The 14083-nt window shown below is 38.2% G+C and overlaps 1 protein-coding gene across 3 annotated transcripts in view; it reads right to left on the bottom strand.

The window, feature by feature from the left end:
• ZNF277 (zinc finger protein 277) overlaps positions 1 to 14083 on the bottom strand; it is a 118915-nt gene that overhangs the window by 85930 nt on the left and 18902 nt on the right. Inside the window, exon 2 of one of the 3 annotated variants that reach the window (XM_081244674.1) lies at positions 2584 to 2722. The exons of the other annotated variants lie outside the window; for them this stretch is intronic. The gene's annotated coding sequence lies outside the window, so the exon portion shown is untranslated. The remainder of the gene's footprint in view (positions 1 to 2583; positions 2723 to 14083) is intronic. 3 annotated transcript variants of the gene reach the window in all.

The following is a 14083-nucleotide window of genomic DNA, read 5'->3' as shown; positions in this document are numbered from 1 at the left end:
CAGTATGTATTATATAACACTGGGGAATGAGGCCAATGTGAGGTGCTATACGACCCAATATGATGATCGAATGCTCTAAAGGCTTTACAGTCTACCCTCTTTAAGGCCAGACTGATGAACATGATGGCTTTTTTCTTTTTTAAAATTTATTTATTTATTTTATTTATTTATTTTGGCTGTGTTGGGTCTTCGTTGCTGCGCGCGGGCTTTCTCTAGTTGCAGCGAGCGGGGGCTACTCTTCATCGCAGTGAGTGGGCTTCTCGTTGCGGTGGCTTCTCTTGCTGCAGGGCACGGGTTCTAGGCATGCGGGCTTCAGTAGTTGCAGCATGCGGGCTCAGTAGTTGTGGCTCACGGGCTCTAGAGCACAGGCTCAGTAGTTGTGGCGCACGGGCTCAGTTGCTCCATGGCATGTGGGATCTTCCCGGACCAGGGATCGAACCCGTGTTCCCTGCACTGGCAGGTGGATTCTCAACCACTGCACCACCAGGGAAGCCCCGATGATGGCTTGTTTTTGTCAGGCATTATGCTAGGATGTTTATACACAATCTCTGACTTAATTATCAAAAAAAGTCCTATGAGGAAGGCAGTTTTGTTATTGTTAGGTAGTAAGAGAATCAGTTTTAAACTTATTCCAGTGGGTGAGTGACAACTCAATCCATTACCATACTTGTGAAAGTCAGTTAATTGGTAATGGCTTCATTCAGCGACTATACTGCTATAGCTAAAGGTCTACCAATCCCCACACAATACTGCTTCTGAGAGCCCAACGGTCTCTGATCTCTATGATTCCCAAAACCCAAAACAAGATCAGCAGTCTGCTTTGTCAGAAAGACTATGCCTTTTAAGTACAGGTCTCCACTGTCCAGCAACAGTAAATCCAGCTTTTTGATTCAGAGATTGAGCAATGACCTCCTCGACCAAAGGGTTCCACAGAGGATTGGAATGCAGGCAGTCTGATTCCAGAGCCTAACCTTGGAGTTATTATACTCTCCCTGAGCAAATATCCTAATATCTGGATTATGATGGAGAGACCTTGATGCCCCCACCCTTTCATGACCATAGAAATGTTGTTATTAAAATGTGGTTTATAGTAACTTATTATTGCTCCTTTCTAATTTTATTACTATTTAATGGATACCGTGAATGGCAGAGTCCCCATGAAGTTAGGCAGTATTATTCATCAACATTTACAACCAAAAGTATCCATATTTTTAATTGAAACAAATCTAAAACAAAATAGCCTCTTAAATACTAAGCTTTGAAGAGTATCTAAATATGATTAACAGCATACTTTTGTATTAATAAGACAAAATGTATTTTAAAAAATATATAATCCTCTATATCGTTTATAAAACATTCTGAGAGATAATCCCATGGAACAAATGTTTTATGTCATTAAATTACCTTTATTAATATAATTCACTTATTAGGCTTTTAACATATTAATTGAGAAAATAAATCACACGCAGTTAATTTTTTCGTAAATAAAAAGTATTTAAGGCAAATAGACCAAAAAAAAAAAAACTCTTAAAAAAATGAAATTCAAAATATTACTTACAATGGGAACTTTAAGTCCAAAGTTCTCTTTGTAAGACAATACTCCCTGCATTGCTCTCCCCTTGGCTTTCTTTCTGAGCTTTAATATAAGGCTGAAAATTCCTGGCCAGCAGCTTGACAATTTTAAGATCCATAAATTTGGGCAAGCAGTCTATACACATGGCTCAATAATAATCTTTTTAAATTTAACTGCTTTTAAAAATGTCTCAGTAATTTGGAAGACAGAACATGAAGGGAGATGAAATCTACTGAGGCCACAAAACTAGAAGGGCAGATTGTAGGAAGGAGGAGAGCTATGCAGGCAGGCTGAGAGCAGTGTACAGAACTCACTGTAGAGAAATATAAAGTAATGAGTTAGGGAACACCAAATTCTACAGAAAATGAATACACCCTTGGTACTCATATGCTACAAGACACTGAACAGAAGAATAAATGTTTAGTAGAGGATAAGACTTTAAACTTTTAGCACGGCACTTAAAAAACTAAGTAGATTTTTTAAATGTTTATTGTCTTGGTATAAGTCAAAGGACGTTACTTAAAAATGAAGCAATTTTATTTGGAACTAAGGGTAGTTCAGGTCACCTTGCTTTAAAAAAGTCTTCTATTACAGAATATTCAAATAAAAGCAAGCAGAATGACACAAAAGCTTTGACTAGAGGCTTTGATATTCAAGAGGATTAAACAAATGAGCACTGGTGTCTTTTGATGGACAGCAGATTATGAAGAAACTCCTAAAAACACAATTCTAAAGGGACCATGAAGGTTAAAGAATATAAGGATTTGGGGCAAAATGTTACATGTGGTAAAATCCAGACAAGAAGCACAAAAATACATTAGGGGAGAGGTTAAAAATCTCTATAAAAATGAGATTTTGTTTCCATCTTCGATACAAGTTATTCTTTTCTGCCAGAAAAAGCAAGAAATAAGGACCCAAATGACAGAGTTGACCCTTGAACAAGGCGGGGATTGGGGCGGCCTCCTCGCAGCTGAAAATCAGCCTAGAACTTTACAGCAGGCCCTCCTTACCTGTGGTTCCACAGCAACCTCAGCAACTGCACATCACGTAGTACTGCAGTATTTACAGAAAAAAAAATCCGGGTAAAAGTAGACTCTCACTGCTCAGACCGCTGTTGTTCAAGAGTTAACTACAATCACCTTTCTCAATCTGAAAAATCAAAAACACAGCCAGAAAGTAGACATAGCTAGGCATATAAAAATGTCATTCATTAGCTCTTTATGGGATTTAGCAAATATATTTTGCATCCTCTCAGGTTTTTTTTAATAGGCAGAAAACCTAATTGTTGGCTGTTAGGTAAAACTGACCTTACAGATTGTGAAATGAGACACAGTTGGTCTCCAGGTACATTATTACTAGTTTTGAAGGCAAATAAATGTCAAAGCTGAACCTTCATTCCAATCACCCAAGCACCTGGTTGAAGCTAACAACACCAGACAGCCTACAGTATTGAATACAGGGGAAGCCCAGAAGGGAATTCAAAGACGCTAGTGTAGCAACCAGAAAGACACTCGAAATTCACGAAGCTACTTAATGTCTCAAGTTTTTATGGTGGTTGGAATCTTCTCCAAGCTGCCTGAGCAAATTTATAAGTAGGAGAACCACTGAGACAAGTTCTACTTAAGAGACTATTAAATATTAGGGATTATGGTAGCCTATCAATACAAGGTCTAATCTCTGTCTCACACACATTTCTGTGGTTGTATATGAATGATATTAACAATCCTACCAAATCCTTGAAAGAAGTGTTAAAACTAAAAGAAAAATATTGCAAAGCTGTAAGAAGTGAACATCAGATGAAAAAAAAGCAATCACTCTACGCTGTAACTTCATTGCAGAAGTTGGGATGGTACATAAACCAGAGTAGGTACAACTTTCTGTTCCATCACCTTTGCTTTCTGCCTGGCCTACCTGCTTGATTTCATTCTCTTCTTGCCCTAGTTTTAGAAAACTGTTGCATTCCTTACACTCCGAAATGTAATGTGAAAATCAAAATTTAACTGGTACCTAACTAAGGCTGATCACTTCCCAGAAATAACTACCATATAAAAGCAAGATAGGGGGGTTTACTAAGGAATACCTATTGATGTTAATTTAATGATAGAAAAAAATAAAATGACCTAATATCCAACAATAAGAGAATGATTAAATGAATTATAGACATTAAACAAGTCATTAAAATGTGTTTTGAGAGATTTAGTGGCATGGGGAAATACTCAGGAAAAAATTGTATAAATCCATATTTATACTATGAGCCCTATTTTTAAAAAAAAATACATATTTTTAAACAAAAGGAACTACCAAAGAAAAAAACAAAAAAGCTGAGCTGGAAGGGTGAAAGGAATTACTATTGTCTTCTTCCTCCTCTTTAGCTACTCTGCAAGTCTTTATACCCCTACCTCAAGGAAGTGTGCCCAGGATGGATGAATTTACCCATTTGGTAATTTTTTTAAGAGTTTTTTCCTAATGTATCTGTAATTTGCTTTGTATCTGAGTATTGCTTAATTCATGTCATCTACTGACTTGGTATCTGGGACACTGCATAGAATCCTTTCATTTCTTTTCTAGGAAGGGCATGCTAGAGGCTGAAGGTCCAAAGTGAGGACTGCTCAGTTTGTCTGAGCTGTTACCTTTGCGCATGCACTAACACATTTAAAAGCTTCCCTGCCAATTTCTCTAATAAAAGCCCTGAACATTAAAATCTCTCCTAAAACTTTGCCTTTTTCTTTTTCTCTGTTTTAAAGTAAAAGTCCCTTTGAATACTGCAAGCAAAACCATGAAAAGCAAACAATTAAAAAAACTCACTAGATAGTGTCTCTGGAATTACAGTTCTTAAAGTAACTTTCTTATTGGTTAATTAATTTAGAAGATGCATCACCTATCAAAGTACTGACAGAAAAAAAAAAAAACCCAACACTTTGGGATGCATCTATGGCTTAGTTTCCTTTATATAGATTTGAGGGTCAGGATACTCTTTACTCCTAGACCCTACTCTTGTGCCAGTTAAGAGTCAGGTGAGTGTTTTTACAAGGAAACTGATTTTCCTTCTGATACTTGGAATACAATGGTAACAAAACTCCATCAGTTAGCCTTTTATAATACATGACAGAGTAACAAATCTTGATTTAGTTTGATTTATGCAAAAATATAAAAATTCATTGTATTTTATTATATTTGGGGACAATTAAACAAAACCAGAACATCTGCTGGCATGTTAAATATCTTTCTAATTAAATCTAGAGTTGAATGAATCGATTCATTAGCAACAAGCCTGGTTTATTATCTCATTAATACAGATGGTTAGTATCACGAAGGGAAGAATAGGAGAATCTCAAAAAGTACAAAAGAAATTGCACAGTGACGTGGGCATCAGGGAGAATACTAGTTGAAGCAAAGTGCTCAGAACTTAGCTTTTCAAAGATTAAAATAAAAATCAATGTGCTAACATGGAAATGACATTTACAAAGATATGTTTTTTTTTTTTTTAAAGTTCATAAAGGCAAGTTGGTAGCATGGGGATAAATACGTAGATAAAAATGTTCATTTGGACTACAGAAAGAATTATTATTTTTGTGCCAAAATAATAATACACTGTAAAAACATTTTTAGAAGTTTATATATAAAGGCTAAATAAGAAGGCTTCCCCATAGATAGCCAGATTTAAAAAACAAAAAAACAAACAAAAAAAACCCCTATTCCTATTTGAAGGTATGCCCAGCTTGGCATACAGCCATCACTTAATAAAAATTAAAATTTTAATTATTTACATTAATTATTAATAAATTGGGAAAATAATTAAATATTTCACCCATAGGCCACTTATTTGGCAAACTTAAATTCAAAACAGTAGACAGTACTAGAAACAGGACTGCCAGATAAAATATAGGATGCCCAGTTAAATTCGAATTTCAGATATACAACCAATACTGTTTTAGTATAAGTATGTCCCAAATACTGTATGGTATTGCATAGTATAAGCATATCCTGTGCAATATTTGGGGTATATACTAAAAAGGTTATTAGCTGCTTATCTGAAATGCAAATATAATTGGTCCTCAATCTTTATTTTCATTTGCTTAATCTGGTAATTCTAACAAGGAAGGAAGAAAACAAGGCTTCTGTGTATTGAAATTAGATGCTAAGACTCATGCAGTTTACTCACAGGGAGCTCAGACTCTGAGTCTATATGCTGGCAACCCTCATGCCAAATCTACTCTGATATATTTTATTTGATATGTACAGTATTTTAATTTCAATTAGCTACCATCATTAAAACTGAAAGAGTACACATTAAAAAAATTTCCAGACTCTGATAACACTGGGAGTCCATTTCCACATGTCAATAATCCAGATCTAAATGGCTGCTTCCTCAGGCAGGGTAGGTATGTTCCCATTTGCCATGATCCTCACCACCCCCTATTATTCCAAAATCAAGCTGAAAGTAGCAGTAATTCAAAGTGGTCATCTTCCACCCCACTTCCAGCACTTCTGTTACCTGGCAGTTCCTTGAATTTCACTGAGTTTGTGGCCTGGGTTCTGCTATATATATTCATTTTATACCCAGTTCTTTCCACCAAAGATCTGAAGCCACAAATTATGATACGGAGAGAAGATGAAATTCTGCTAAAGCCTATTTCTCCCACTAGTTTTTTTTTTAAATAAATTTATTTATTTATTAATTTATTTAATTTTTGGCTGCGTTGGGTCTTTGTTGCTGCGTGTGGGCTTTCTCTAGTTGCGGCGAGCGGGGGCTACTCTTTGTTGTGGTGTGTGGGCTTCTCATTGCAGTGGCTTCTCTTGTTGCAGAGGATGGGCTCTAGGCCCGCGGGCTTCAGTAGTTGCAGCACGCGGGCTCAGTAGTTGTGGCTCGCAGGCTCTAGAGCGCAGGCTCAGTAGTTGTGGCACACGGGCTTAGTTGCTCCGCAGCATATGGGATCTTCCCGGACCAGGGCTCGAACCTGTGTCTCCTGCATTGGCAGGCGGATTCTTAACCACTGCACCACCAGGGAAGTCCCTCTCCCACTAGTTTTAAAATTTGAAGAAGGCAAGTTTGTCCGCTTTATACATTCTTCTGGTTCTAGCCCCCCAGCCCAGTGTGCAGCATACAGTAGATGCTAAGTGAATGTTTGTTTGATTAATAAATGAATGATCATCAAAGAGGGAGAAGAATAACTATGGCAACAAAAACCAAAACAAGTAAAGCTATTTAGGAATTTTTGAGTGGAATCAGTATGTAAAAATATGTGTGTTTATTCTGCTGATAGTCATCAAGACATGATGTTTGCAGTCAGTTATGTATAGCCCTTTGAAAAACTACTCAATGTAATAATCTTCAGAAACCTGGTAAGCTACTTAAACAAAACATCATATTGTTTTCTGAGATGCTGCCAGATAAATTAAAGGGCATTATAAACCATTACCCATGGAAAGAATCTAGAATTTCTTTTTATCTCTCAATTCCAACCACATTCCCCTAGTACTCTGAATTTTGGAGTAGCATGGAAATGCAAAGAGAGGAAAGAACAGAAGAGGTTTTCTATAAGGTTTGAATAATTCGGTCCAAGAATTATATTAATTAAATACCTCAAACAAGCACAGAAACACCCTATTCCAACATCCCACCTTCAGATTTTACTAATGGACTTCCCTGGAGATTTTCTTAAATGGCTAACATACCCTTCCCCAAGGGCAGAGATATACTTTTCCATCTTTCCAGATCCCTGGTATATAGTAACTTTAAAGGATTTTTGTTATATCTGCGTATAGGTCACTTAGGAGATAAATTTTGGGGCAGTGAAACAGCTGAAGTTACAGTAGCTGAGAGAAAAGGAAAAAAAAATTTCAAATCAGATTTCAGAAAATCCATAATTTGTTTGCCATGCCTATAATACATAAAAATCTCTTAAACATTCATTTAAAAAATATTTATTGAAAATCTACAGTGTGCTAGGCACCAAGAGAAGAGAAAGGATTAGAGATGAAGATATGGATCCAGCTACCAAAGCACAGGTAGAGACACAAACAATTACAATACATGGCATTTGTTATAAATAATGGTAAGTACAAGGTATAAGGGAAATCCAGGGTATAGAGAGGATCTAAGTCTGCCAGTCAAAGGTGAAGAAGTTCATTATTTGAACTAAGACCTTAAGGGCAAATAATGAGTAAATGAGAGGAGCAAACCTAGTTGGAGAGAGCACGGTGCCCCCAGGCACTTCAAGGAGTAATATGGCAGAAAGGCAGAGACAGTATATTCAGGGAACTATGAATATTACTAATATTCAGGGATTTGACCCCAATATGGAAGCAATAAGAACAGTCTTGGTGAGATACAGAGAGGATCTGAAATAGGGCAGTGGTGATCAAGAGGTAGGAGCAAATGTCAGGTGCTGGTAAGAATCACTCTGCTTGTATTGTTTGCTTGGACTCTCTGGATTCCTGACCAGGGGTACCTTACTTATCTTGGTTTCTGAACCCCATCTGGTTCTTTTTTTATAATGCCTGACAGACTGGCTTTCAGATCGGACCTGACCACCAACAAGTACAACTTCCTTAGGTTCTGTTCCAACATCCTGGTATACAGATGGTTCAGCTTTGTGATAACCAGCAGTTTAAAATAACTTTCAGAGTGCCTCTCTCCAGCTCAAATTTCTGCCTTGATATCCATGTTTTGGGGCCTACGTGCCACTTAAAACTTTAGATAACAAAATAAACTTGTCCTCTTTGTAATTTTCTACTACATCTGATTCCTATTTTTTGTTCTCTAAATCATGGCCTCAAAAAGATTCTTGCTTTTACTGCCTGCTTTTGGTGTGTTTCTGCACGTAAAGGACGAATTACTTACCACAAGCAGAAGAGGCACTATTTAAAATACAGTTGACCCTGGAACAACATGGGTTTGACCTGTGCAGGTCCACTAACACACGGAGTTTTTTCAATAGTAAATACTATAGTACTACACGATCTGAGGTTGGCTGAATCTGTGGATGTGGAACTGTGAATATGGTTATACTTGAATTTCCAGCGTGTGGAGGGTCAGAGCCCCAACCATGGTGTTGTTCAAGAGTCAACTGGACTCCTTTCTAGAAGGCGAATACTTGTCAGCATCCATACATTAAACATAAGAAACAGAAAAAAACGCATGCTTTTACAGTCTGAGCCATTACCTATTACCATAGACTTACTGGCAATTACTTGGCCTTTCTAATGCTTGTTAATAATGGATAAATAAGGATCAGGAGACATTTTCAGTAGCTCAAATCAATTACACTCTCCACTGCCATATTTTATCTTAACACAAACTGCCATTTAGCTAATGTTTCATAGTATAAATAAGTCTAGGTGATATAAAAAACAAACAGTAAAATAATTTCTAACCGTGTTAGCAAAATCCATCAAACTGGATGTGATGTCGTTGCCTACTACAGTTCTATCGTCTACACCAGTGGTACTCAAACTTCAGTGTGCATCCAAATCACCTGGAGGACCTGTTAAAACAGAGCACTGGGCTCCAGCCTGAGTAGCTGGTTCAAAAGGCCTGGGGTGTGGCACATGAATCTGCATTTCTAACAAATGCCCAGATGCTGCTGATGCTGCTGTGGAATCACATTTTGAGAACCACTTTCATACTGTACACCAACATGGGGCATGAATGAAGGGGAGGAAGTGGTATTCTAATCGTGGTTTATCACCTTCGAAAAATCTTCTCTAAATTAGAGGCTCCAATTCTAGCCAGAGAGTTTGGGAAGTTAAGCCTCCATCATGGGAAAGACCCCAAAATATCGATTTCTTTTAAGCAAAGAAAATAAAGCAACTGTGTTTCATGGCTGTTTTAACAGAGATGCTCTGTGGGAGAGCTTAAGATGTTGCAGTTTCATTAGCATTATCCAGTGTTGCTATGGGGACCAACTGGAGAGGAATCATCAGTACACAAGAAAATGAAAAGAGGGAATTGATGAATTAAAAAAAAAAAGAACTTAACATTTCTGAGAAAATAAAAGTCAAGTCATATCGCTAATTTTCTGGCATTTATGTAACTTAAGGTATAAATACTCCTTTAATAAGTAGATCTATAAAGATCCACATATAAATCTTTCCAAATTCAGAAGATGCATAATCCCTTTGCAATTCAGGGAGGGAAATAAAAACAAAATCTTAAAAAAAAAGGAAAAGGAAAGTGGCATCATGGGGTTTATTAGGCATAAGTTAGTCATGATGACCCTGAAGCCAGGGGCTATGTGGAAAGGATGTGCATTTTGCTCAAATGGGTTCAGCTTTGCACAGAATGAGAGATAGAAGGCTCAGGCAGGTACAACACACAGCTCTGGGGACTGAGAAAGGGGGAAGGATAGGTGGATGGCCTCCTCTCAGTTTCTCAGATGATGAAACTGAGAAAAGCCAGAGAGGAAGGAATAACTTGAGAATAAGAATTAATTCTCTTTCTAAACCATCTTGCACCTGCTACCAGTCTTCCTTCTTCAAGTCTGCTTTCACCACATCAGTTCCTAAGATTAAAACCCCAGTGTCTCCCTATTTTCTGTCTCAACAAATCTCAACTTTTCTGCCTGCTTTTCTGGCTTGAGCTAATGTCTACCTACCTTCCTTACCCAACTTTTTTCTCACTATCCCTATGACTTTTTTTACACCAACTCGAGGACGAATTCCTACTTGGGATTTTCCTCTCTTGTTCAGACCCAGAGTGGATTTTCCCTTCTGTCAACTTACCCCATGTTTATGTGCTAAATTTAATGATTCTTAACTGTCATCCCAGATGCCTTAGATCCCAAGGAGTCTCATGAGGGATGAAGGGACAACAGGAGCAGACGTCTCCCTTGGCTTGCCCTCACCCTCTCGAACCAAAGAAGCCCAATTTTCATAGTTTTTTTTTTTTTTTTTTTTTTTGGTACGCGGGCCTCTCACTGCTGTGGCCTCTCCCGTTGCAGAGCACAGGCTCCAGACATGCAGGCTCAGCGGCCATGGCTCACGGGCCCAGCCGCTCCGTGGCATGCGGGATCCTCCCGGACCGGGGCACGATCCCGCGTCCCCTGCATCAGCAGGCGGACTCTCAACCACTGCGCCACCAGGGAAGCCCTTCATAGGTTTTATATATTGGGATTTTGTGTAAGATAATTTGGAAAACAGGTCCACTGCTCAAAGAAAAAGTTTGAGAAATAATGCTCTCTAATGTACCAAACCATTTGTCACTCAAGAAAATATTTTTACATTTTTGTTTTCTGTGTATATGTTTTGTCTCATAAATTATACTGGAAGCTCCTTAAAATAAGCTGATCTTTCTTTTCCCCATTGTGCTCAGCTCAGCAATGAGCAAAATGCTGTTTTGTTGACCGACTCATTTAAAAATTCATCTTGTAAATGATCTGGTAAAATTCATACTGAGGTGACCTCTACTGAGGTGAGTGACACAATGTATTGCCTCTCTGAGGCAATATGTGAATATTTCACATTTTTAAAAACAGTGCTTCACAGGGGGTGGTGTGTAACGCAAAGCAATGGATTGATAAAGATATGATTTTTTAATAGCAGCAAACAAGAAAGATTTTTGAGGAATGGAGGCTTCTCAATGTCTCTCAAATCAGGCCATCTAAATTAGCAGTCTGTGGTACTGGATCCATTTCGGGACATATAGTTAACTTACCAATCCTATTCATGCCTTTTGGGTTTACATAACTTTTTGTACATTGATGCAAAAATATATGAACTACTACATTTTGCTAAACTAGCTGCATTGCCAAGACCTGTTATTTATGTTTTTCTTAGCTCATTAAGAAATATACAACTAATAAAACATTCACTTTGGTTATTTCCTTTGGATTACAACTACATTTGAGATGCAAGAGGTTAGCTTATTGCAATTAAGGAAAAGAAGGACAAGGCTGCCAAGTGGAATACTGAACAGAGAATAAAGTGCCTTTGTCACCATAGGGCCCTGTTGTTCTTTAAGCATTTCCTTAAAAGGGTGAGTGAACAGAGCAGGACAGCATGGTAATATTGTTCCTGCATCCAGTACAGGAGTACAGCTGTGGTTTTCTTGAGTCACTGAGAGAAAACAAAACAAAACAAAACAAAAAAACAAAACCAAAACTCTTTTCTGGCAAAAGGGTACATTATACATATATGCCCATACTGTCTCCAGGAGAAAACCAATTTTGCCTGATGCCTGAAGTCTGCCAAGGTAGAATAGCAAACCTAGAATCTGGGGACCTTCAATGTTCTCTGCCAGTGATAGCCTTGGATCTCAGACAAAACATTTGATCCTTCCCTGCTTCTGTTTCCTTACCTGAAAAGTAGTGACGAAGCACACTCCTCAAATGTGTTTAGGCCATTGTATTCAAGTGCAGTGACAATATGAATAAGATCCTGACCATGAGATCCAGTAAGACACTAAAGATACTCAGCATTTCAGGCTTTGTAAAGTCGGAGAGTGAGTGCACAGAGAAACAAATGAACTAGAGTATTTCCGAAGCACCTAAATAGAGTGTCTCAGGAAATGGGCTGGTTACTGGGGATAGAACAATGAAAGAAACATTGATTTTCTCCTTGACAAAGTTCCAGAGCGGAAAGCAGGGCTGTAACCAGGCAAAGCCCAAGATGGTCTAAGGAGTGGTGTCTTGTGAAGGGAGGGGACAGGCAGGTTTCTTTGACAAGGAATGCTCATGGAGGAGGTGAATATGACTTTGAAGTCTTCACAGAGGAGAAGCCTCCAAGAGGAGGTTTATTTGAAGTCTACGTTGCTAGGCATTCAACATCAAATTTGAGGTATGATAAAACTTGGTTCTTTGTTGTATAAATATAATTAAGAATTTAGCGGTTTGATTTTCTTCTAAAATCAAAGAACTAAAATTTGAAACAGAAAATGTGGAGAAACTTCAATGGAGACTGGCATTTTTGTTTGCTAAAATTGGGTGAAGTCTAAAATTCTACTATAGACATCCTTCTAAACCACAGGCGAACTATGATGCATAAACAATCAAGGTCCACTAATTTTCTTTTCTTTCTTTTTTTTTTTACTTTTTATTTTATATTGGAGTATAGCCGATTAACAATGTTGTGATAGTTTCAGATGCACAGCAAAGCGACTCAGCCACACATACACATGTATCCATTCTCTCCCAGACTCCCCTCCCATCTAGGCTGCCACATAACACTGAGCAGAGTTCCTGGTGTTATGTAGTAGAAGGGCCACTAATTTTCTAATGACACTTGCCCTCAATCTCCTTCCATGGTGGTAACTGCTTATCAAAGAAAGAAGGTGAGTGTCTCAGTTTTCGATGCTACGGGCACTGACTATTATAAGATGCCCAAAGTTATGGGTTGAATCGTGTCCTCCCAAAAAGATACATTTAAGTCCTAATCCCTACTGTACCTCAGAATATGACCTTATTTGGAAACAGCGTCTTTACAGAATTAAGTTAAAGTGAGTTCATTTGAGGTCATAATCCAACATCACTGGTATCCTTATAAAAAGGGGAAATCTGGACACAGAGAAAGCCACACCACACAGGGAGGATACAATCTGAGGTGGATGGCATAGATCAGGATGATGCACTTCTAAGCCAAGAAATGCCAAAGACTGCCAGCAAACCAGCAGAACCTAGGAGAGGTAGGAAACAGATTCTCCCTCACAACCCTCAGAAGGAACCAACTCTGCTGACACCTTGATTTCACACTATCAGCCTCCAGAACCTTTGAGACAATAAATTTCTCTTGTTTAAGCTACCCAGTCTGTGGTACTGTGTTATGGCAGCCACAGCAAACTAATAAACCCACAATCGCGGACCTGAGCCTCTCCCTTGTAATGGCGTGAAAAGGACATCAGAACAGGATCTAAGAGGTCGCAACCACACAGAGCCCAAGTTCTTCTTCACTTCCTTCCCTCTGCCTGCTCTTCCTTCTCCCGCTTTCAACCTGTGTGAGAACCCCAGGAAGAGAGAAGGGTGGCTGGAGCTTCAGCTAGCATTCTCTCTCATATTCACCCAGCTGTACCGGCCCTCAGAGCCCATGGATCCCAAAGCAATGTATGGGTTAACTGCTGTCAGTGGCTTGGGGTGGAGGTGAAGGAACAACTGAAAAGAGGAAATGAGGACTTGAAGAACCATGAGCCAAAATAACTGGGAGAAGAGTAGTTACTAAGTAATCAGAAAGCCAGGAAGAGGAGTAAGTTTCTGAATGGAAAGTTAGTTAAGAAGAACATGTATGAGAAAAAAAAAATTATTTTGGACATTATAAACAGAAATAATTGTTCAAAAGACATATAATTTGACCTCTTCCTTGCCAGTAACCAGGTATTCAAAGTGAAATAAAATAACAGGATTTGTGCTTCTTTTCCTAGGTTAGCAATGTGTACAACACATTACATTTCATTTTTGAAAATTGTTCATAATTGTCTTTTGAAATTTTTTCTAATCACACAAATAACTGCATATTATTAGGCTTTAAACTATTAAATTATAAAAATTATGTTTAATGCATATATCAGGATTATAATATAAA

Source organism: Mesoplodon bidens, assembly GCF_964165515.1.
Source record: "Mesoplodon bidens genome assembly, chromosome: 9".
Taxonomy (NCBI): domain Eukaryota; kingdom Metazoa; phylum Chordata; class Mammalia; order Artiodactyla; family Ziphiidae; genus Mesoplodon; species Mesoplodon bidens.
This window is presented reverse-complemented; position numbering and strand designations above follow the sequence as displayed.